Genomic DNA, 26,534 nt, shown 5'->3' with positions numbered 1-26,534 from the left:
GTTCAAGGATTTCAGATTTAAAATGGGTCTTACCGAGCCGTCCGGCTTCGGTACCACAAAGAGCGTGGAATAATACCCCTTTCCCTGTTGTAGGAGGGGTACCTTGATTATCACCTGCTGGGAATACAGCTTGTGAATGGCTTCCAATACCGCCTCCCTGTCGGGGGGAGACGTTGGTAAAGCAGACTTCAGGAACCGGCGAGGGGGAGACGTCTCAAATTCCAATTTGTACCCCTGAGATACTACCTGCAGGATCCAGGGGTCCACTTGCGAGTGAGCCCACTGCGCGTTGAAATTTTTGAGACGGGCCCCCACCGTGCCTGAGTCCGCTTGTAAAGCCCCAGCGTCATGCTGAAGACTTGGCAGAAGCGGGGGAGGGCTTCTGCTCCTGGGAAGAGGCTGCCTGGTGCAGTCTTTTTCCCCTTCCTCTGCCCCGGGGCAGAAATGAGTGGCCTTTTGCCCGCTTGCCCTTATGGGGACGAAAGGACTGAGTTTGAAAAGACGGTGTCTTTTTTTGCTGAGAGGTGACTTGGGGTAAAAAGGTGGATTTTCCAGCTGTTGCCGTGGCCACCAGGTCCGATAGACCGACCCCAAATAACTCCTCCCCTTTATACGGCAATACTTCCATATGTCGTTTGGAATCCGCATCCCCTGACCACTGTCGCGTCCATAACCCTCTTCTGGCAGAAATGGACATCGCACTTACTCTTGATGCCAGAGTGCAAATATCCCTCTGTGCATCTCGCATATATAGTAATGCATCCTTTAAATGCTCTATAGTCAATAATATACTGTCCCTATCCAGGGTATCAATATTTTCAGTCAGGGAATCCGACCAAGCCACTCCAGCGCTGCACATCCAGGCTGAGGCGATTGCTGGTCGCAGTATAACACCAGTATGTGTGTATATACCTTTTAGGATATTTTCCAGCCTTCTATCAGCTGGTTCCTTGAGGGCGGCCGTATCAGGGGACGGTAACGCCACTTGTTTTGATAAGCGTGTGAGCGCCTTATCTACCCTAGGGGGTGTTTCCCAACGCGCCCTAACCTCTGGCGGGAAAGGGTATAGTGCCAATAATTTATGAGAAATCAGCAGTTTTTTATCGGGGGAAACCCACGCTTTATCACACACCTCATTCAATTCATCTGATTCAGGAAAAACTATGGGTAGTTTTTTTACACCCCACATAATACCCTTTTTTGTGGTACTTGTAGTGTCAGAAATGTTCAACGCCTCCTTCATTGCCGTGATCATGTAACGTGTGGCCCTACTGGACATTACGTTTGTCTCCTCACCGTCGACACTGGAGTCAGTATCCGTGTCTGGGTCTGTGTCGACCATCTGAGGTAACGGGCGCTTTAGAGCCCCTGACGGTGTTTGAGACGCCTGGACAGGCACTAACTGATTTGCCGGCTGTCTCATGTCGTCAACAGTTTTTTGCAAAGTGCTGACATTGTCACGTAATTCCTTAAATACGACCATCCAGTCAGGTGTCGACTCCCTAGGGGGTGACATCACTAAAACAGGCAATTGCTCTGCTTCCACATCATTTTCCTCCTCATACATGTCGACACAATCGTACCGACACCCAGCACACACACAGGGAATGCTCTGATAGAGGACAGGACCCCACGAGCCCTTTGGGGAGACAGAGGGAGAGTTTACCAGCACACACAGAGCGCTATATCTGTATAGGGATAACCTTATATAAGTGTTTCTCCCTTTTATAGCTGCTGTATGTATATTAACTGCCAAATAGTGCCCCCCCTCTCTTGTTTTACCCTGTTTCTGTAGCAGGACTGCAGGGGAGAGTCAGGGAGCCGTCCTTCCAGCGGAGCTGTGAGGGAAAATGGCGCTTGTGTGCTGAGGAGATAGGCTCCGCCCCCTTCACGGCGGCCTTTTCTCCCACTTTTTTTAGGAAAACTGGCAGGGGTTAAATGCATCCATATAGCCCAGGAGCTATATGTGATGCATTTCTTTAGCCATATAAGGTTTAAAACGTGTTTTATTGCGTCTCAGGGCGCTCCCCCCCAGCGCCCTGCACCCTCAGTGACCGGAGTGTGAAGTGTGCTGAGAGCAATGGCGCACAGCTGCGGTGCTGTGCGCTACCTTATTTGAAGACAGGAACGTCTTCTGCCGCCGATTTTTCCGGACCTCTTCGCTCTTCTGGCTCTGTAAGGGGGCCGGCGGCGCGGCTCCGGGACCCATCCAGGCTGAACCTGTGATCGTCCCTCTGGAGCTAATGTCCAGTAGCCTAAGAAGCCCAATCCACTCTGCACGCAGGTGAGTTCGCTTCTTCTCCCCTTAGTCCCTCGATGCAGTGAGCCTGTTGCCAGCAGGTCTCGCTGAAAATAAAAAAACCTATTTAAACTTTTACTCTAAGCAGCTCAGGAGAGCCACCTAGATTGCACCCTTCTCGTTCGGGCACAAAATCCTAACTGAGGCTTGGAGGAGGGTCATAGGGGGAAGAGCCAGTGCACACCAGCTAGTCCTAAAGCTTTTACTTTGTGCCCAGTCTCCTGCGGAGCCGCTATTCCCCATGGTCCTTTCGGAGTCCCCAGCATCCACTAGGACGTTAGAGAAATATAACAATATAGACTTACCCAGGACTTAAGCAGGACGAAAACAGACGGAAACACCCAACCAACGTTGCAACAAAACAACCACCCTTCCTTTCATCCTCAATCAAAATCATCTGTACATTTAAGCGTATGTATATATATCTTTCTAACTATAATCCTCATGACCTCTAAGAACAGAATGCAACAAATTTTGTATAAAATCAGTTACATTGTGATTTGCATGTGACTGTACATACCTGTTTGTCATTTTGCTCTGTCATGATCAGTTAACATACAGCGGACCAACACCAGTAAATAGGCACCTGAAATTTTAACTCTAACAAGTGAAACCTAACAAATGAAACCACTCTCAGCCTAGATAACTCTGGTTTAATCCCAAACAAACTATGAACCATAAATTGATTTTCGCCATTGCTCTTCATGGAATAGTCATAAAGGCCATTGCATCATTCAGTCTCCCAGCAACTCACCCCTCTATTCATGTTGCCCCCTCAATTATTCACTTCCCTCTTATTAACACTCATGCGCTTTTTACTTCCCTATACTCATTGACAATAACATCTACAACCTCTCACCATAAAAAACTTTCACAAACCTCTGACACCCACATTTATCTCTCTCTTCTGCTTCTGATAACTGGTGACATATCACCAAATCCAGGACCCAACCACTTGCATCACTCACATTCACCTGATTCACAGCAACATAGAAATCCAGCTAACCTCATAAACATCACATGTCTTCCATCACCCTCCAGATCACTAAAATGTGCCTTATGGAATGCACGCTCTGTTTGTAACAAATTAACATCCATCCATGACCTCCTCATATCTAACTTCAATCTGTTGGCTATAACAGAAACCTGTCTCACACAATCAGACACAGCCTCCCCTGCAGCACTGTCACATGGTGGTCTCCACTTTACACATGCTTGGAAACCATAAAGGAGGAGGGGTTGGACTATTACTTTCCCAATCTTTTGCATACACTGTTCTACCACAGTTTCCATCACTCACATTTACATCATTTGAAGTACATTCCATCACGGTTTACTCTCCTTCCTCTCTGCATGTTGCAGCTACCTATCGCCCACCTGGGCATCCCAAACAATTTCTGGAAGATTTTTCTGCCTGGCTCCCTCACTTCCTATCCTCGGACATTTGCACCATCATCATGGGCGATTTCAATATTGCTATTGATTGTCCAAAATCTGCTTCGTACACCTCCAAACTACTCTCTCTTACCTCCTCTCTCGGCATCTCCCAATGGACTGACTCCTCTACTCATCGGGAGGGCCACTGCCTTGATCTAGTATTCACCAGACTATGCTCCATTTCTGAACTCACTAACACTCCTTTCCCCCTCTCAGATCACAACCTTATCACCTGCATGCTCTCCTCCGTTAATTCAAACTCTGTGTTGCTGAATTCCTCTAATCCTCCTCAAACCCGATAATATTAACACAATTAATCTTCAAGAACTTTCCACCTCACTCCAAAAACTGCTTTCACCTATTTCTGCATTAACCTCTCCTGAGATGGCTGAATCACACCCGAACGAGACTCTAGAATTAGCACTTGATGAAGTGGCTCCACCTACCCATCACACCCCACGTAGGCCTAGATGTCAACCATGGCACTCTAAATTAACAAGACAACTACAAAAACTCACACGTAAACTTGAACGTCAGTGGCGTAAATCTCGTATTTCAAGTGACTTCCTCACATATAAGACTGTCTACCACTCTTATAGAAATGCCCTGGACACTGCCAAACAAACATATTTCCAAACTCTTATCTCTGCTCAAGCCTCTAACCCCAAACGACTCTTTAATACATTTAAATCACTTCTGAATCCTCCCTCACCTACCAGCCACTATCAAGGCACAAGATCTTGCTTTCCACCTCAAGGAGAAGATTGAGAAGATCCGACAAGAAATAGTATGCTCTTCGGCAGCCAGTGACCTGCTCAGTTCTTTACCTGAACCCTCTGGCACTCTCTCTTCATTTGATCCCACAAATGAAGATGAAATATCATCACCCTTCTCATCCTTCTTCTCTACTACCTCTCCTCTTGATCCTTTATCCTCATAAATAAGTAAAACTCTGTCTCTGGTGCTCATCCCTACCTTAACTAACATCTGTAATCTCTCTCTCTCTCTACTGGTATTTTTCCTTCACTCTTCAAGCATAAAGTGATTACTCCCATTTTGAAAAAACAACTCTCTCTCAAACTACCGCCCTATCTCTCAGCTCCCTTGTCTCTCTAAGCTACTTGAGAGACTTGCCTACACTCAACTCACACACTTTCTTAACTCACACAATTTATTGGACCCACTTCAGTCAGGCTTCCATTCCCACAGAGACACTCCACAGAGACAGCACTGACTAAAGTGGTTAATGATTTGGTCACTACGAAGTCCATTAAAGGCCATTACTGACTACTTATTCTTCTAGATCTATCTGCTGCCTTTGACACTGTTGACCACTCTCTTCTCATACAAACACTACAATTCCTAGGTCTTAAAGACACAGCCCTCTCTTGGTTCCTATCCTACTTATCTAATCACTACTTCAGTGTTCACTTCTCTGAACCTACCTCTTCTTCGCTACCTCTTCCAGTTGTAGTACTGGGTGGTCTTCAGTATGCCAAATGTCGGGATCCCGGCGCACAGTATACCGGCGCCGGGATCCCGACACCCGGCATACCAACAGCTATTCTCCCTCGTGGGGGTCCACGACCCCCTTGGAGGGAGAATAAATAGCGTGGCACTGTCGGTATGCCGGCGGTCGGGCTCCCGGTGCCGGTATGCTGGTCGCCGGGAGCCCGGCCGCCGGCATACCATACTACACCCGTAGTACTGCAAGGCTCAGTCTTGGGTCCTCTGTTTTTCTCTATCTATACCTCATCTCTTGGACAACTAATCAGCTCTTTTGGATTTCAGTATCATCTGTACGCAGATGATACTGAAATCTACCTATACTCCCCTGATTTGTCCCTATCTGTACTGGCCCGTGTCACTGAATGCCTATCTGCCATTTCATCTTGGATGACATCTCGACATCTCGCCACCTCAAACTTAATATTTCAAAGACAGAGTTAATTATATTTCCGCCGGCCAATAGTAGGTACCAACCTGACATATCTATCACTGTTGAAAACTCCACAATCTACCCTACTCCACAAGCTCGCAGCCTAGGTGTCATCCTTGACTTTGTTCCCCACATTCAATCTGTCTCAAAATCATGTTACATGCATCTAAAAAACATATCCAAATATGACCATATCTTACACAAGACACTGCTAAAACTCTAATCCATGCTCTCATTATCTCCCGCATTGATTATTGCAATAGTCTCCTAACTGGTCTTCCAAAAACCAGACTGTCACCACTACAATCTATTCTGAATGCAGCTGCAAGGCTAATCTTCTCGCTAGAAGTTCATCGTCTGCAGATCCACTCTGGTTACATGTATTCTACCGTATTCAATATAAAATACTTTTACTCACACACAAGGCCATTAACCAAACTACACCAATGTACATCACTTCGCTTATCTCAAAATATCTCCCAACCCGACCTCTTCGCTCTTCACAAGATCTGCGTCTGTCATCCACACTCATTACTCGCTCCCACTCACGATTGAAGGACTTTCATCGGGCTGCACCCACTCTGTGGAATGCCCTACCACGCACAATAAGACTCTCCTCTAGTCTCCAAACCTTCAAGCGTTCCCTGAAAACTCACCTTTTCAGGCAAGCGTATCAAATTCCAGAACCACCCACATAACTTTCATAAACCTTCCTATCAAATTGCATACTCTGCACAGTCTGCACATATCCTCACATGTCTTCTCATCCTTCCTCTCGACCCCTGTTCATCATTGCTGTATGACCATATCATACAGCCCACCAAGAACCTTTGCAATCTGGTGGACAACTATGCAATAGGTAGCATGTATCCTTGTGTATCCATGCCTATTTTCCTATAGATTGTAGGCTTGCGAGCAGGGCCTTCCTACCTCTATGACTGTTTGTTATTACCCAGTTTTGTTATATTATTGTTGTTTCCAATTGTAAAGCAACGGAATTTTCTGCGCTATATAAGAAACTGTTAATAACTAATAAATGTTTCTGTGAACGTGATACTTTAAAAATGGTATTTCCTTCCTTATTTCACCTTTGTGATGTATCGTAGATGAATTGGCTATCTTTGGCGCGCTTTGCAATCTTTGTTTCACTTTATATATTTCTAATCTGTCATTCGAGTGCAATGAGGCATGCACTAAAAAACTTAGATTGTAGCTGCACTATTGGTTTAATTGCGCAGAAATACTCTTAAATATCTTCCTCTATAGTTTGACCTAGTAACCATGTCAACCTAGAGACTGGATACCGGTATAAAGTGGCTGCTGCCATCTGAGGATTCAAGCCTGACCACAATCCCCACTGAGAAAAATAGAGGCTGCGGACTGAAGCACTAATTAGCTTTATGCAGGACATTTCTGTTACATCTCCTGTACCAGGCTATTGTTGCATAGTTGGAATACATTAATACATAAAATCATGCAGGCACTGTAGTTTCCTCATGCTTTTTTGCGATATATAGGCCCCTAAGCCCTGTGAAAGTAAACAGCGAAACCCGCATTTGTTTACCACTGTGTTCAGAATGAATGCATATATCAGTCATAAAAGTGAGTGGCTTGAGGCTTAGGTAGAATATATATATATATATATATAAAACGAAGAATAACGAGGCGGCACTCGGAGACTTGCAAAAACTTCAAACGTGTATTAGTTGCTGTCAACGTTTCGGGGACCACCTCCCCTTCGTCAGGATCCTGACGAAGGGGAGGTGGTCCCCGAAACGTTGACAGCACCTAATACACGTTTGAAGTTTTTGCAAGTCTCCGAGTGCCGCCTCGTTATTCTTCGTTGTACATTGGGGTGACCCCCCGGAGGAAGGCACCGCTGCAAGTAGGTCCTAAGGGACGTCTGGAGTGCCGGAGCTGTGAGTTGTATATATATATATATATATATATATATATATATATATATAGAGAGAGAGAGAGAGAGAGAGAGAGAGACACAGAGAGAGAAAGACCAAAGGGTAGATGTATGAAAGTGCACTGTGGCATTTTTTTCCGCCCACAGGGCATTTATTTTACCACCTTGGAGCATACTCGCATAACGCCGTTTCCGCTTACTGCATCCCCATTATGTTGTATGTATTCCTAAGACTGAGTCAATGTATGAATGTATGTGAATGCACTCATTGGGGGGAATTCAAATGTTTGAAAAGTCGGTTGGATGTCTGTTTTTTCCTATTAGATAGGAAAAACAGACACCCAACCGACTTTTCAAACATTTGAATTCCACCTATAGGCTCTAAATTCAGCTTCCCTGTAACGCCAGCTTTTACAAGTCGTTGCAGTTCTTCCTTGATCTTCAAGAAAACTTTATTGGTTTTGTTCATATCCGCAAGAGAGAACCAGCATCCCAGATAACACAATACACATGCGTAACAGACGGTTGTGCTGGGAGAGGAATATGACACATGCACGGTAAGGGGATATGTACCAATACGGAATGCCGATAGCATGCCTCCCAACATGACCCTCTCCAGGAGGGACACAATTCTCTGCTTCTGGAGTTTTCTCTTAATTTCTGATCGCTTGCACCTGTTTTGAATAGGTTAATGGATAAGAAAATAGGATTTTAATTACCTACCGATAAATCCTTTTCTCGTAGTCCGTAGAGGATGCTGGGGTCCATTTTAATACCATGGGGTATAGACGGTTCCGCAGGAGCCTTCGGCACTTTAAGACATTTCAACAGTGTGAACTGGCTCCTCCCTCTATGCCCCTCCTCCAGACCTCAGTATAGGAACTATGCCCGAGGAAGTCGGACAACTTCGAGAGAAGAATTTACATTAAACTAGTGGCGAGATTCACACCAGCTCACACCATACAAAACATGCCGCCTAACATGGCTTTCAACATAACCCATGCTAACGTGCATGCATAACGCAACAGCAACAGCTGTGAACATCTTAACACATGAGAACCTGTGTAAAAAGATAAAACGTAATTCTGCAGGAAAAATTAGCACTGGGCGGGCGCCCAGCATCCTCTACGGACTACGAGAAAAGGATTTACCAATAGGTAATTAAAATCCTATTTTCTCTTACGTCCTAGAGAATTCTGGGGTCCATTTTAGTACCATGGGGATGTACCAAAGCTCCCAGTACGGGCGGGAAAGTGCTAATGTTCCTGCAGAACTGACTGACCAAACTGAAGGTCGTCAGCAGCCAAGGTGTCAAACCTGTAAAACTTAGCAAACGTGTTTGCCCCTGACCAAGTAGCTGCTCGGCAAATTTGTAATGCCGAGACACCTCGGGCAGCCGCCCAGGAAGAACCCACTTTCCTTGTAGAGTGGGCCTTTACTGAACTCGGTAACGGCAATCCTGCCGTGGAATAAGCGTGCTGAATGGTACCTCCGATCCAGCGCGCAATATTCTGCCTAGAAGCAGGACCCCAATCTTGTTGGGGTCATAGAGGACAAACAAAGATTCTGTTTTCCTTATCCGAGCCGTTCTTGCAACATAAGCCATCAACGCTCTGACGACATCCAAGGACTTTTGAAACGGCTGAGGTGTCAGAAGCCACTGGCACCACCACAGATTGGTTAATATGGAAATAAGACACAACCTTTGGAAGAAAATGCTGACGCGTCTGCAGTTCAGCTCTATCTTCATGAAAAATCAAATAAGGACTCTTGTGTGACAGAGCCCCTAATTCAGACACTCATCTGCCTGAGGTCAAGGCCAACAGCATGACCACTTTCCAAGTGAGAAACTTCAACTCTACCTCTTGTAGAGGCTCAAACCAGTCCGATTTAAGGAACTGCAACACCACATTAAGATCCCATGGCGCCGCAGGAGGCACAAAGGGAGGTTGGATGCCCAGAACCCCCTTCACGAACGTCTGGACCTCAGGAAGGGAAGCCAACTGTTTCTGAAAGAAAATGGACAAGGCCGAAATTTGGACCTTGATCTCAAGCCAGCATCCACACCCGCCTGTAGAAATAGGAAAAGACGTCCTAATTTAAACTCCACCGCAGGAGACCTCTTGGATTCACACCAAGATACATATTTTCTCCAAATACGATGGTAATGTTTGGACGTTACCCCTTTCCTGGCTAGAATAAGTGTGGGAATTACTTCATTGGGAATACCCTTATGGGCTAGGATCTGGCGCTCAACAGCTATGCCGTCAAACGCAGCCGCGGTAAGTCTTGACAAACAAACGGCCGCTGCTGAAGCAGGTCCACGCAAAGAGGAAGAGGCTGAGGATCCTCCAGTAATAACTCCTGAAGATCTGGATACCAAGCCCTCCTTGGCCAGTTTGGAGCAATAAGAATTGCTCGAACCCTTGTTCTTCTGATGAGCTTGAGAACTTTTGGTATTAGTGGAAGTGGAGGGAACAGATTGATAATGCTGAAATATCCTTAGGAAAGAAAGCTATACCTTAAACACACCTTAAATACACTTTACCATGGAGCCGCTGCGGCCGCTGTACTTAACACACACTCTGCGCACTTTGTACGCTATTAGTGTACAAAGTCCCGTACTGCATACGGACTTCACGTACAAACGCCGCGCTGACGGTACAAAGTACTCACAGCACGTACACACCCAGAGATACACCACAAACCCTGAACAGTTATGCAATGCAATGAAAATACGCTTTAAACCTTAGCAGGGCAATGAAGACACAACACCAATTGTGATTTTACCGCTGGGTTCCGACACCACAGTGGATTATTGCTGAAAGGGGGTTACAATACAAACAATACAATATAATATAACAGAGTAAATGGCTACATTCAATGGTACCTAAGTGAGTAGATTCGCTTGCACTTCCCGGCCCGGTCCTCGGTCATCTGATAGCTAACTTTGTGAGTCTTGTGTCAGACCAGGCCTGCAGCAGCTCTCTTTATACAATTCTTCCAAAAAGCAATACAATAGATACTGTAATCTCTTTGTCCATTGGACACAGGAATGCACATTTACAGTACAGGAGAGGTCATAGGTCGGTTTGATTAGGTAGGCGATGTCTTTCCCAACTGCTCTTGTGGGTGGTCTCCTCTGGATTCCCGCCGCATACATAATGTACAGTAAATACAGTTTATATCTATATTCTGCTCCTGCACATAACTATCCGCAGGAACATGCGATCTTTCTCAAACCAACACCGGAATGTTACCCTTAAAATACCCTTCAGCTGGATACCAAACACCACCTTATGACCTTGTTCTGTCCCCTCCTATTCTGTAAAAGTGAATCCCTTTGTTCGGTTACCATTTAAACTGTTGTTACTTTCTGATGTGGTGCAGGGATACTATGTGTACATTGTGCACTATTTGGATTAAATATGTAATGTGTTTTCATAGCCTTCCGTGCGTTCAAAAACTCTACCGTAAATACTCATACCACGCGCTAATGCACAGGACCGCGGGAGCGACCATACGCAAATTGCGGATATGCGCATGCACGACAGAACAAGTGAACGCAGGGAGGCCATCTGTGTGTAGTTTGTACGTGATGTGTGTACTGCAATATTTTTCGACTTTGACAGTCCACCCTTTGGCAGTCACCAATAACTGCCACTATCTAATCACTAAACAGAAAAATATCTATACAATATCTACAGAAGCTTTGATGATCGGAGAGAGTTGTAGGTGGGAAATGTATGACCTAGTGGGATAGTAAAAAGCATGTATGTATGAATCCATATAGGTAAAAAGTAATTCAGCGCTGTTAGCTAGTTAGATAAGTATTAAGAAATGTATTACTTAAGAACATACATCATTGATTCTTTATATAATAACATATATTTTACTGTTGCAACAGATGATAATAAAATAAAAAAAAATTATGGTACCAAAAACCAAAAAATTAAAAGTTCCAAAAGTAGGGCCAAGATCAACACTGCTTATTTATGAAAAAAATTCTTGAAATGCTGGGTATGAGCAAGATGCCTTATCCTGGGGAAATATATAAACGGTGTTACCAGTTCACTGTGGTGAGTCCTCCAATCGGATAAGACTGGGACCCCCAAATTGCAAGACTTGCCGGTAATCCACCTTGGGAACGGTGATCCCTATGGAACAACTTCAGGGAAGATAATTGCATCAGGACCTGCCATGGTTCAATTCCCAAACTAATTCCAGCACGGGACAACCAAACAAGTGAGAGAACCCCCACAACTTACGGAGTGCTAACCGATTGGAGGACTCACCACAGTGAACTGGTAACACCGTTTATATATTTCCCCAGGATAAGGCATCTTGCTCATACCCAGCATTTCAAGAATTTTTTTCATAAATAAGCAGTGTTGATCTTGGCCCTACTTTTGGAACTTTTAATTTTTTGGTTTTTGGTACCATAATTTTTTTTTATTTTATTATCATCTGTTGCAACAGTAAAATATATGTTATTATATAAAGAATCAATGATGTATGTTCTTAAGTAATAAATTTCTTAATACTTATCTAACTAGCTAACAGCGCTGAATTACTTTTTACCTATTTGCTCCTAAAGGGTCTAACTAGCCCTTCCTATTCAGCAGCTCGAGGATCTAAAACACTTGTCAGCGCCATCTCTACCTTGGTAGTTCAATTTTCACAATCATGTATGAATCCATGTCTGAGGGGCATGTATCATCGTGCCGTATATGTTCTAAATAAGCTTCGAGGTATTGAGGAGTATACATTAAATTCTTCTCATCCCGTACTAAGGGTCTGTAAATGGGCCAACAAACTCTACCGAGCTCTTGTCGGATTGTTCCAACAAATGGGGTGCACATTTAGTTGATGATACACGGAGGGGAGCCATATGTGAGTGCTAGTATATGTGGATATCACCTGTCGACTATGTCTGCTATTAATTGGAGGTTGCAGAGATGAAGATAAGACACGTATCTAAAATACATTCACATAAACATTTTTTGGGTAGGGATGATGTCTTTTCCGGATGGATGTATCTGGGCAGAGGGGGAAACAAAAGAAAAACGGGTGAAAGAAATAGGCCATGAAATTCATTTGCAATCCTTATAACACTGTCTCTATGGATGGGTCATAAATTAAATCTGCTGCTATAACAGCGCCCTCGCTCCTTAGACTCATCAACTTTGTGCCGTGCTTGCGCCGTGTCAGAATTCGAACACACCTAAATATCGAACCAATAATTATGACGACTCCCAGGATACAAAGGAGAAACTTCCCTACACTCATAATAACATTTTGAGCCCACTCTCCTAAACCTGAGAACCAATTTGTGGGTTCAACCATGAGACCCAGCCGGTCAGTTCATTACTCACAGTCGCCAAGGTAAGGTTGTGTTTCCTCCTGAACTCCCACTTCAACTGCAAGATATCGTCCATCCTTTGATCGATAATCTCCGTTGTGTCATCAGTAGTGTTCGTAATATACGTACAGCACTTCACCCCATTTTGAGTTGCCAGAGTAACACAGTACCCACCTGTCACGGCTGTGATATAATTTAGGACCATCCTGTGCTGAATCAGTTCCTTCTTGTAAGCTTGTAACTCCCTTCCCGTATACCTGAAGGTGTCATCATACATCTAAGTGATATTATCTATCAAGTTCGCTAGCGCATGGATATACCTATAATTTATAATTCCTCTGGCAGTACGGGTGATGTCTAATGCGAGAAGGAATTGAATCCCGGTGGATCAAATCAGAGGCTGCGTGCTCTGTCCTATCTATGAGGTGTCTCTTGATGATGTGTTCATAGTGACTATGAGTATAAGGAGCCTGAGCACTGCGGTGAACGTCTTTCATCTTATCATGGGTTATGGTCATGACCTCTGGCAGTACTCTCCCAATATAACACAATCCCTCTGAGCTCGGGGCAAGCCACTTGTACGCCTTCCTCCCACATATGAAATAGGCATCATCTGGGAGAACATTGGGTACAAAATATAACATCACCATATTACAAACTTTCCAAGTGAAGAAACCAATCCCTAGTTCTCCCATCTGCTCAGAACAAGTATTCGGCTGGATGATATGAGCACAGTACCCTGGCGATACTTTTCCAACCCACATGGTCTTGCTTCTACGAGTATACCTATACCGGAAATACCTCCCACTGTTAGCTATTTGGCGTACAAGTTCAGAGTCTATGGGTATCCTATCAGCTCTGTGTGAAAAGGTCATTGTCTGGCTATTCCACGTCACTTCCCAATTTCCCGGTTTTCGGTAATTGGAAATATTGAAACATAATAAGGATCTGTCTACATGATACTGGTGGAGCTTCAAACTAGGGGGCCTAGAAATATTGAATTTCTTGTCCACCGGTCTCCCACCCCGTAATTCGAGTACCTCATCTATTGCTAAAGGGTATGGTACTAATCCTGACTTGCTCTGACCTTGAGGTACCTGTGAGCACACCCAACATTCTGTCTGGTTTAAGACCTTACCCACTAGTGAGTGGTAATATCTCAACGGATGACGGTCCATGTCGATATTAAGGTTGGACTGACATCTCTGGATGCACCCATCCTCAACTATATTCTCACAATTCCTACAAATGCAATATTCATCAGACAATAACCCCTCACAGTGCCTCCGAGCTCCTTGACTACCAGAGCGCTTACTGATGCCAGCCTTTACCAAAATGATGTGCTGATCCTGAGATCCTACAAATTCGTACTTGTCATCAGAACCCATTCCAGATCCCTGCTCGACCTCTCTGGGACCCTCACCAAAACAAACTGTCCTTATCAAAACCAGAATTACTAACAGAACCCGAAACGCAGTCTCTTGTGATCGATCCATTTCGTAAGGGGAAAGGAGGAAAATAAGAAGGAGAAAAGAAAGGAAAAATGTAGGGGGAGGTGAAAAAAAAAAGTGGTACGACAACCGTTCTAGCTCTTGTTACTCTCTGTGCTCAGATGCCCTTCAACAGTCCTGCCTCTCAACTTTCCCGAAACAAATACTCTAGTGTCTCTTTGCTTTGCTCTTTGGACACAGTGTACTTTGCTCTTTGAACACACAGTTACCAAACCACAAAAACTTGATGAAACTGCATGATTTCTCTCCGGGTCAGCGACCTGCTTGCAGTGGGACGAGTGGATCCATGTCTCTCTTTCGGCGACCTTCAATGCTGTTGTGCTGGTTAACAAGACTTGATATGGTCCTTCCCACCTATCTATGAGGCAACCTGAGCGTAAGAAATTTCGAAACATCACATAATTCCCAGGTTCAATGTCATGACAATTACTGTTCGGTAGGTCAGGAATCACCAGCTTTAAATTTCTCTGTTGATTTCTCAGCTGCTGGCTCATCCCAACCAAATATTTCACAGTCACTTCATTATTACATTTCAAATCATCCTGGGGGTCTATCATTACATGAGGTTGTCGACCAAAAAGGATTTCAAAGGGTGATAGGTTAATGGGAGACCTGGGAGTGGTTCTGATGCTGTACAACACTAGTGGCAAAGCTTTTGGCCACGACAATCCAGTTTCAACCATTAATTTGCTCAGCTTGTTCTTAATACAGGTTGAGTATCCCATATCCAAATATTCTGAAATACGGAATATTCCGAAATACGGACTTTTTTGAGTGAGAGTGAGATAGTGAAACCATTGTTTTTTGATGGCTCAATGTACACAAACTTTGTTTAATACACAAAGTTATTAAAAATACTGTATTAAATGACCTTCAGGCTGTGTGTATAAGGTGTATATGAAACATAAATGAATTGTGTGAATGTAGACACACTTTGTTTAATGCACAAAGTTGTAAAAAATATTGGCTAACATTACCTGCAATCTGTGTGTGTAAGGTGTATATGTAACATAAATGCATTCTGTGCTTAGATTTAGGTCCCATCACCATGATATCTCATTATGGTATGCAATTATTCCAAAATACGGAAAAATTCGATATCCAAAATACCTCTGGTCCCAAGCATTTTGGATAAGGGATACTCAACCTGTAGTGCTATTCACTCTCTCCACCTTTGCACTCGCCTGTGGACGGTACGGAGTATGCAGCTTGCGATTAATTCCCATCAGTTTGCACATGACCTGAAAGACTTCAGCTGTAAAATGGGTACCCCTATCACTTTCAATTATTCTAGGGATACCATATCTACACACAAATTCCTGCACAATTTTCTTTGCAGTGAACGTAGCAGTATTTGTGGCAGCAGGGAACGCTTCTACCCAATTTGAAAATACGTCAATACAAACTAACACATATTTTAAATTCCTACAGGGTGGTAACTGTATGAAATCGATTTGTATTACCTGAAAAGGACCGTCTGTCGGAGGGATATGGGATGGCTCTGTTGGTATTGACTTTCCAATATTCTTCCTCAAGCAAGTAAAACATGTCATTGCTCTCTTACCTGCATGAAAAGACAATCCTGGCGCACACCAGTAGGCTCTCACCAGCTTACACATACCCTCTTTACCCAGATGAGTCAGACCGTGTGCCGCCTCAGCTAAGCTTGGAAGATATGCTCTGGGGGCTACTGGCTTACCTTGTCCACCTGTCCACAGTCCCGAGGATTCCTGGCCATATCCCTTTGACCTCCAGACTGCCCTTTCCTGTAATGAACACAAATCTTGCATTTCGATGTGTTTAAGTGTTGTGTATTGTCAGTTGTGTGAAGTTAACCGTCTGTGGAAAGTGAAAAGAGAGGGGAAATAATAAAAAGAAAATTTGTCAGATTTGCGTTCACCATCAGGTTGTCACACCATCATGCATATCGGTGTCTATGCACAGTCTCCCTTCACCAGTATTCTCATTCTCCACCCTTTGTGCATGACCAAGCACACTGCGTAAATACTGGTGTCCCTATGCTGTGGTGAGATATACTGGATTTGGGCAGAGCTCTGAAAGACCGAGTAGGCATGTGGCGTTTGAACTATAATCCTGTCAGTGAACGTAAGAGATGAAGAGGAAACTTTGAAGACAAATCACATAGAGTTTAGTAACCGATAAGTTTGTAGAGGCAAAGAAGATTTGACAAAATTTGACATCTGGATTGGGCACTACAGGGGAATGATTCTCTACTCGGTCTGCTCCAAAAGAAATTCTGTGTGTTATATCTCTACTGGGACTATCCCAGCCATCAATCCAGTGTCCTGTCCATTCTAAGTTCATAGGGAACCCGGTATCTTTGAGATAATTTCCTCTACCTGTGATGGACATGCATCTAGAACAGTGAAATGCAACATTGGTCTTCGTGGGTATCCAACATATTTTGTGCTTCATGGGTGGGAGCACTCTATATGTATACCATCTCTAACAAAACTCCTGTTAAGTTACTTAGAGGTCACTTCTGCTAGAGAGAGAAGCAAAAGTTTAGAGACCTCCTCCTAACCCCAGCAAGTTCTGTCAAAAGGGTAAAGTTGCATTTATTCTGTTCTTCCCATTAACCGAATCTGTGTTCTCTATATGGCTCGTGATTCCTTACTATATATCCCTTGATCCCGTCTATGTGTTTAATAACGTGGCTTGTTTTCTCTGTCTAGGGGTCTATATTGGCTATGTGTTCTACTACTCCTACAATCTCTGGCAACATGCCCTTCCTTCCTACAAGTGTAACATATCCTAGGTCCTTTCTTACTTGTTTTGGGGTTTAGGTTGATGAGACTTTGGTGTAAGAGCCTGTATTCTTTCAATCCTCAGCCTCTCCTCCTGCAGTTCTCTACGCCTAGCAATATTCTTATGGTGTTCAATCGCGCACTCTCTAAGGCAAGCTACTGTGGCCCCTCTCCAATCAGGCAAAAATGTTTGTACCCTGTCCCTTACTGCCTTATTGAGTCCGTCCATTGGCACAGAAACAGCCACTTCCCTATAATTCGCATCGTTCCCTGTATCTGATACCCCAATGTATCTATCCATTCTTTGCAGGGCCCGATGGAAATATTCAGATGTCATTTCATTTTCCCTCTGTTTTATGGAGAAAATTCTTCTCCACTCAATGGGGAAACACAGCTCTAGTTGCCTATTAATTCGTTCTATATTTTCCTGATTGTTTCTGTCAGTCATAAGACTATCCGACTCTAATCTACAATCAGTGATACATTTTTGGGTGTCAATATTAGGGGGTAGGCACGCTTTCAAAACTATCCGCCAGTGTGTGTTTGTCGGTTCATACGCATTACCCAGATCTCTGATAAATTTCTGACATCTGGCTAAATGCTTCCGAGGGTCGGGGAATTCTGAAATGATTGATCGCAGCTCATCTCTGGGCCACGGGCAATACATTGCATTATTCCTGGTGAGGATTACTCCCTGACTATCGGTTCCCCCTTTGGGAGTTACTATTTCCAAGACAGGGTGTAATTCTACCATTCCGTTCCTAAAATGTTTACTGTGAGGTGTTGTTGTCTCTCTGCAATGAACTGTCTCACACTTACCGGTAGCTGTGACCTCACTAGTTCTTTAATTGGGGAATATTGTAACTGCTCTACCTGGTTGGACAGGCCCCACCTGAGTGTCCTGCAAAGTGACTGCTTGGAGGAGAGCTGGAATTTGGCTGGATCCTTCATCTTCCTGTGACCTATAACCTTGAAAAGACTTCAAAACAGGATACATCTTGCAAAAATTAGGGTTAATACATTGTTTTTGCATACTACTATCATTTACGGATATACCATTGACCGTAGCCATCTCTTCCCCTTCGACCTGTGTTGACACTGGTGTGTTTGTGTTCTCATTCCCGCTAGGTTATGAACCTGTTTTGCGAATTTGTTCTCTTTGCATATCCCCCTCCTGTTGCCATAATTTTAAACAATCATTATGTCTAATCCTTTGTTTTCTGGATTTAAGAAGACATAATCTACTGCTTACATTCTGCAGTACCTCTGGTTCAAAGCTGCCCACCCTAGGGAATGGTTCCCTATCATTGTTAGTCATACATACCCACTCATTGCATAAAACTTCTGTGTGTGAACCATATTTTTCACACATGATAAACCTTGCTGATCCTTTTGGCCACAATTCTGCCTGAACCCTGTCTAAACGTCTCTTACTTGGGCAACTGGCTCCCATATTTGTGGGTCTTTTCTAATAATTTTAAAAAATTCCCACAAACACCAAAATACTCAATATAAGTAGACGGTGGAAGTATACCCGAGCGCCTTCCACTCGCTCTCGCCCACGCTGGCCAGTACAACGATACACTGTTGGTAGCGGATCGCAATGTACCCAACTTAGGGCTCCTATCGGACCTTACACCGTAATTTCTTTTGGTGGAAGTTCTGTTTGGAATATTTTCCTGAGAGAGGCAATGAAAATTTCCTTTTTGGTATCTTTCAACTGGAATTGTTTGTAGGGTGAAAAACAGAGAAATTAGATAACTATCTTTCACCCTTTCCAGTGAAGCCCACCAGGGAGATTTCCCGAAGTAATCAAAGAAAATAAGATTTTGGTACTTACCAGGTAAATCCTTTTCTTTGAATCCATAGGGGGCACTGGAGTACTCTTGGGATATGGACTGGGCGTAGCCGGGAATGGCACATTTAAATATTTAAATTAGCAACTGGTTACCCCCTCCATACTCCCATAGAGACTTCAGTATTTTTACTGAGCCGAACAGGAGCGATAGAGAGGATGAACCATAGAGAATTACATGTAACATTATATGAACCCTAGCGAATTACATATAACATTATAATATAATGGTCAACACTAAAGTTGACACATAACGTAACTGATAACTATCAGTTGACACCATAATAGATATCACCCTAACATCGTGACCATTGGTGATACTGCGTTACCATAAGATCCACTGAACTTACCACAAGACAGGTAAAACTGCTCTGGGTGGGCGTCCAGTGCCCCCTATGTATTTAAAGAAAAGGATTTACCTGGTAAGTATCAAAATCCTATTTTCTTTTTCATCCACTAGGGGTCACTGGAGTACTCTTGGGACGTACCAAAGCTTCCCCCGTGGGCGGGAGAGCTGTTTGGCACCTGTAACACTATACGGCCAAAGCTAGATGCTGATGCTGTACCAACTTGGAAAAACGCACCAAAAAGCGTACTGATGGTCATGCACAGATGACCATGTCGCAGCTCGTCTAAGTTGCGTCGTAGACGCTCCACGACCTGCTGCCCCTTACATTCCCGAAGAACATGTGGAATGGTCTGACACTGACGTAGGCGGTTGTAGCCTGACCATGACGTTCCTAAGAACGTGTGAAAAGGTCTGACCCTGATATAGACGGTTGTAGCCTGCCCATGACGTTACGAAGAAAGTTAGCCTATGATGAAGCTAAATCTGACGTATGGCATAAGGTCTGCTTAGAAGCTGGCCAAGCCATATTAACTACATAGTAGAGGACAAACAATGTGTCTGTTTTACGTACACTTGAGGTTTGGACTATATCAACGCGTATTGCGCGTACCACATCTAAAGTAACTGAAATTCCTGAACCTTCTGATAACACAGGAACTACGACTGATTTAGTGATGTGTAACATCTTTGTTCAGAACAACGGAATTCGTACAAAGTTCCGCTCTATGATGATAAAACACCAGATACGGTGGGTTGGATGACAAAGCACCCAATGTTAAACACGTCTGGCTGATGCCACGGCTAAGACAACCTGTTTTCCAAATGAGAACCTAACCTCCACCTGATGCAAGGGTTCAAAAATATGAACATTGTACCAAATCTAACTCAAAAGGCCGTCTTCTGAGGACACCCTGCAGGAAGGTGTGTACAATCGGCAAAAGAGCGAAACACTTCTTCACACCAACCTATATAGACACGCTACTGAGCTGCCGTAACTGACTTCTTAGCCCGTAACATGGTTGGTAGAACAAATTACAGAACATTCTCTCTGCTGAAGAGGATGGTTATAACAGCTACTCCGTCAAACGCAGCCACGTTAAATCGGGGTAAAAGAACAGTCCTTGGTGGAAATTTACTAAGCTCCAGATTTTGACCGAGATACTGTTTTTTCTTCAAAGTGTCATCTCGGGAATTTACTAAACTCAAATCACGGCAGTGATGAGGGCATTCGTATTTTTTTGGAACTCAAAGAAAAAAATTACGAATGAATACACGATCGGTCAAATACGCCTGTTATTTGGTAGAACTCGGTAATTTACTAAAAAGTGTAATTCACAAACACTGCCGGCAATAGCCAAACACTGCCGTGAAAAAATACAAATCGTAAAAAAAGCTAAAATAAAACAGACCTGCTTTTTTTTACAATGTTCTGATAGGCATGCTCGGATCCATGAGATCCGTGCATGTTTATCAGTGGGAAGGGGTGGGAAAGTGTTAAATTTGTTTGAAAAAAATGCGTGGGGTCCCCCCTCCTAAGCAAAACCAGCCTCGGGCTCTTTGTGCCGGTCCTGGTTCACAAAATATGTGAGAAAAAATGACCGGGGTTCCCCCAAGTTTCATAAACCAGCACCGGGCTCTGCGCCTGGTCCTGGTTCCAAAAATACGGGGGACAAAAAGCGTAGGGGTCCCCCGTATTTTTGAAACCAGCACCGGGCTCCTCTAGCCAGGTACATAATGCCACAGCCGGGGGACACTTTTATATTGGTCCCTGCGGCCCTGGCATTACATACCCAACTAGTCACCCCTGGCCGGGGTACCCTGGAGGAGTGGGAACCCCTTAAATCAAGGGGTCCCCCCCCCTCCAGCCACCCAAGGGCCAGGGGTGAAGCCCGAGGCTGTCCCCCCCCATCCAGGCAGCACACGGCAGTGATACAATGTAGCGCCTATGCGCTCCATTGTAACCAATGGTGGGAACTTTGCGGTCAGCGGTGAGGTTACTTTCGGTCAACCGCTGACCGCCAAGTTCCCACCATTGGTTACAATGGAGCGCATAGGCGCTACATTGTATCACTGCCGTGTGCTGCCTGATATACACTACAGGAGCACACAGCCAATCAGGAGGGTGCCACGACGTGGCGCTCCCTGATTGGCTGAAGGAACCCCCTAAGACAGGAGTCAGGGGGGGTCCTGGAATTCCGGGAAAGGGGTCTAATGTGAAAACATGGGGCCCCTTTCAGTGCGTGGTCGGGTGTCCGTTTTTTTATTTTGCAAAGTACGTGGATTATACAAAGAACAGAAGAGGACCAATCTACACTGGATTATGTGAGTATAATTTTTTCCACAGGTACCCCATGGATTCTACATGGATAAAAGGACCGACCCTCGTGTGAACATAGTAAAGTATGTATGTATGTAGGTGTGCATGTATGTAATAAACTTATACTTTCAAGGTGTGTGTCTCCTGTTTTTATTGGGGTATTTTTTTAGTAGTAGTACTACAGGTACCAGCGGGCCCGGTTTTCCACTGCATGCTGGTACTTATGGTTCTCCGAATACCAGCTTGCGGGGGAGGCTTGCTGGGACTTGTAGTACTGCTACTAAAAACAATATTCACATTTTTACAAAAAGGCTATCAGCCCCCCATCCGCCGCCCTTGGATGGGGGGGACAGCCTCGGGCTTCACCCCTGGCCCTTGGGTGGCTGGAGGGGGGGACCCCTTGATTTAAGGGGTTTCCACTCCTCCAGGGTACCCCGGCCAGGGGTGACTAGTTGGGTATGTAATGCCAGGGCCGCAGGGACCAATATAAAAGTGTCCCCCGGCTGTGGCATTATGTACCTGGCTAGTGGAGCCCGGTGCTGGTTTCAAAAATACGGGGGACCCCTACGCTTTTTGTCCCCCGTATTTTTGGAACCAGGACCAGGCGCAGAGCCCGGTGCTGGTTTATGAAATATGGGGGAACCCCGGTCATTTTGTTCCACATATTTTGTGAACCAGGACCGGCTCAAAGAGCCCGAGGCTGGTTTTGTTTAGGGGGGGGACTCCACGCATTTTTTTTTTAAATTTTAACAATGTTTTTTTATTTACGAAAGGTGCACAATGAAGCCCAGCACGGATCTCACAGATCCGGCCGAGATTCATTGTGTTAATGTCGGCAGTGTTTTACAATTCACTCCCGTAAAACACTGCCAAAAAATACGAATGACATCGACATCGGAAAATACGAAAATGCAGAATACGACAGCTTAGTAAATTAGTCGTAATAAACCTCAAAAAGTTGCAATTTTACACTTTCGATGTCATTCGTGTTTGAACTTTAACCTCATTCGGAAAAATACGAATTTTAGTAAATTTACCCCCTTGTTGTAACAGGTCCTCACGTGGCGGAAGCTGACAAGGATCGGCTGCGAGTAGGTCGCGGAGAACCGAGAACCATGCTCTTCTAGGCAAATGCGGCACCACCAGTATGACCGTCGTGGACTCTTGTGTGGTCCATTTTAGCAACCGAGGAAGCAGCGGAAACGGTGGAAACAGATGCACAAACTGTACGGCCACGCAATTGTGAGAGCATGTACTGCCACAGCCTTTGGGGCTCTTGTTGTGGCCACAAACTGGAATATCTGATGACTGTTGGCGACATGTCATTAGATCCCTGGGTAATTCTACTGCTAGACCATCATCTGGAACGCTTGAAACGCCAAATCCCAGTTGCCTGGAAGAACATGTTGACAGCCGGGTAAGCTGCCTTCCAGTTGTCCTTCCGGAACAAACACTGGCGACAATATCACCTGGTGACAGTAGACCCAATTGAGGATTCGAGCCACCTCCCGCATGGCCATGCGACCTCGAATTTCTCCTTGTCTCTGAGATCGGAGCATGTGCACCGCTTGGTGCAGTGCGTTGGAAATTGGCCTGAGTACTAGGTCAGTTAATTGACAGCAATCTTCCGTGATCTGACCAGAGACTCTGAAGTTGACCAGTTTGGACCACAGGTCCCCAACCTCTGAGACTCGCGTCCGTTGCAAGAATTATCCAATTGCAGACGCCGAACCTTCTCCCTGCGGTGAGATTGTATACTTGTAGGCCACCAGGGTAGTGATACTCTGGCCGTAGGAGACAACCGCACTTCCTGATGAATGTGTATGCGACCGCCGTCGCGTTGTCTGACTGCACTTGGCAGTAGATGCGTGCAATGATATCCAGGTGAAAATGACCTGAGTGAACTCCTGCGAACCGGAGTGCGTGGAAAGACTCCACTCTCCTTCCAAATAGGAATGGCACAAATGTACAGAGTCAGTCTGTGGAATTGCGTACTAACCGTACATGATGACGAACACTTTGTGTTGTGTTCAGTTAGGGAAAACCGTGTATCCCAGAATCATTTCTATGCATAAATCCTTATGACGAAATGAGGGTTGATCTCCTGAGGTTGACAATTCAACTGCGCTGACCGACGCCATATTAGGTTAGTAAGGCCCGTTGCAGGAATAAGCATTGAGACGGAGCGTTGATGAGCAGATCTCCAAAGCACGGAACTGTTATACCTCTCAGGGATCTGAGATGAACCATCATAACAGCCTTTACTTGTGACTACCCGAGGCGCCGATAAGAAGCCAAACGGTAGCGTTTAAAATAAGAATTTACTTACCGATAATTCTATTTCTCGTAGTCCGTAGTGGATGCTGGGGACTCCGTCAGGACCATGGGGGAATAGCGGCTCCGCAGGAGACAGGGCACAAAAATAAAGCTTTAGGATTAGGTGGTGTGTACTGGCTCCTCCCCCTATGACCCTCCTCCAAGCCTCAGTTAGGATACTGTGCCCGGACGAGCGTACACAATAAGGAAGGATATTGAATCCCGGGTAAGACTCATACCAGCCACACCAATCACACCGTATAACTTGTGATCTGAACCCAGTTAACAGTATGACAAACGTAGGAGCCTCTGAACAGACGGCTCACAACAATAACAACCCGAATTTGTTTGTAACAATAACTATGTACAAGTATTGCAGACAATCCGCACTTGGGATGGGCGCCCAGCATCCACTACGGACTATGAGAAATAGAATTATCGGTAAGTAAATTCTTATTTTCTCTAACGTCCTAAGTGGATGCTGGGGACTCCGTCAGGACCATGGGGATTATACCAAAGCTCCCAAACGGGCGGGAGAGTGCGGATGACTCTGCAGCACCGAATGAGAGAACTCAAGGTCCTCCTCAGCCAGGGTATCAAATTTGTAGAATTTTGCAAATGTGTTTGCCCCTGACCAAGTAGCAGCTCGGCAGAGTTGTAATGCCGAGACCCCCCGGGCAGCCGCCCAGGATGAGCCCACTTTCCTTGTGGAATGGGCCTTGACAGATTTAGGTTGTGGCAAGCCTGCCACAGAATGTGCAAGTTGAATTGTGCTACAAATCCAACGAGCAATCGTCTGCTTAGAAGCAGGAGCACCCATCTTGTTGGGTGCATACAATATAAACAGTGAGTCAGACTTTCTGACTCCCGCCGTTCTTGAAATATATATTTTCAATGCCCGGACCACGTCCAACAACTTGGAATCCTCCAAATCGTTAGTAGCCGCAGGCACCACAATAGGCTGGTTCAGGTGAAACGCTGACACCACCTTAGGCAGAAAATGAGGACGTGTCCGCAGTTCTGCCCTGTCCGTATGGAAAATCAGATATGGGCTCTTATATGATAAAGCCGCCAATTCTGATACTCTCCTGGCTGAAGCCAGGGCCAGTAGCATGGTTACTTTCCATGTAAGATACTTCAACTCCACCGATTTGAGCGGCTCAAACCAATGGGATTTGAGAAAATCCAAGACTACATTAAGATCCCACGGTGCCACTGGGGGCACAACCGGGGGCTGTATATGTAGTACTCCTTTTACAAAAGTCTGGACTTCAGGAACTGAAGCCAATTCTTTCTGGAAGAAAATCGACAGGGCCGAAATTTGAACCTTAATGGACCCCAATTTGAGGCCCATAGACAATCCTGTTTTCAGGAAATGTAGGAATCGACCCAGTTGAAATTCCTCCGTGGGGGCCTTCCTGGCCTCACACCACGCAACATATTTTCTCCAAATGCGGTGATAATGTTGTGCAGTCACCTCCTTCCTGGCTTTTACCAGTGTAGGAATGACCTCTTCCGGAATGCCTTTTTCCCTTAGAATTCGGCGTTCAACCGCCATGCCGTCAAACGCAGCCGCGGTAAGTCTTGGAATAGACACGGTCCTTGCTGGAGCAGGTCCCTTCTTAGAGGTAGAGGCCACGGATCCTCCGTGAGCATCTCTTGAAGTTCCGGGTACCAAGTTCTTCTTGGCCAATCCGGAGCCACTAGTATCGATCTTACTCCCTTTTGCCGTATAATTCTCAGTACCTTTGGTATGAGAGGCAGAGGAGGGAACACATACACTGACTGGAACACCCACGGTGTTACCAGAGCGTCCACAGCTATTGCCTGAGGGTCTCTTGACCTGGCGCAATACCTGTCCAGTTTTTTGTTGAGGCGGGACGCCATCATATCCACCATTGGTTTTTCCCAACGGTTCACAATCATGTGGAAGACTTCTGGATGAAGTCCCCACTCTCCCGGGTGTAGATCGTGTCTGCTGAGGAAGTCTGCTTCCCAGTTGTCCACTCCCGGAATGAATACTGCTGACAGTGCTATCACATGATCTTCCGCCCAGCGAAGAATCCTTGCAGCTTCTGCCATTGCTGTCCTGCTTCTTGTGCCGCCCTGTCTGTTTACGTGGGCGACTGCCGTGATGTTGTCCGACTGGATCAACACCGGCTGACCCTGAAGCAGGGGTTTTGCCAGACTTAGAGCATTGTAAATCGCTCTTAGCTCCAGTATATTTATGTGAAGAGACATCTCCAGGCTTGACCATACTCCCTGGAAGTTTCTTCCCTGTGTGACCGCTCCCCAGCCTCTCAGACTGGCATCCGTGGTCACCAGGACCCAGTCCTGTATGCCGAATCTGCGGCCCTCTAACAGATGAGCACTCTGCAACCACCACAGAAGAGACACCCTTGTCCGTGGCGATAAGGTTATCCGCTGATGCATCTGCAGATGCGATCCGGACCATTTGTCCAGCAG

At 45.2% G+C, this 26,534-nt stretch overlaps 1 protein-coding gene across 2 annotated transcripts in view; it reads right to left on the bottom strand.

Annotated features, from left to right (window-relative positions):
• The window catches only part of LOC134910997 (putative nuclease HARBI1), a 125,482-nt gene that overhangs the window by 74,212 nt on the left and 24,736 nt on the right, over positions 1 to 26,534 (bottom strand). The window lies entirely within an intron of this gene.

The sequence above is a fragment of the Pseudophryne corroboree genome, chromosome 1 (assembly GCF_028390025.1).
Source record: "Pseudophryne corroboree isolate aPseCor3 chromosome 1, aPseCor3.hap2, whole genome shotgun sequence".
NCBI lineage: Eukaryota > Metazoa > Chordata > Amphibia > Anura > Myobatrachidae > Pseudophryne > Pseudophryne corroboree.
The sequence above is the reverse complement of the archived record's forward strand: the minus strand, read 5'-3'. Positions and strand labels throughout refer to the sequence as shown.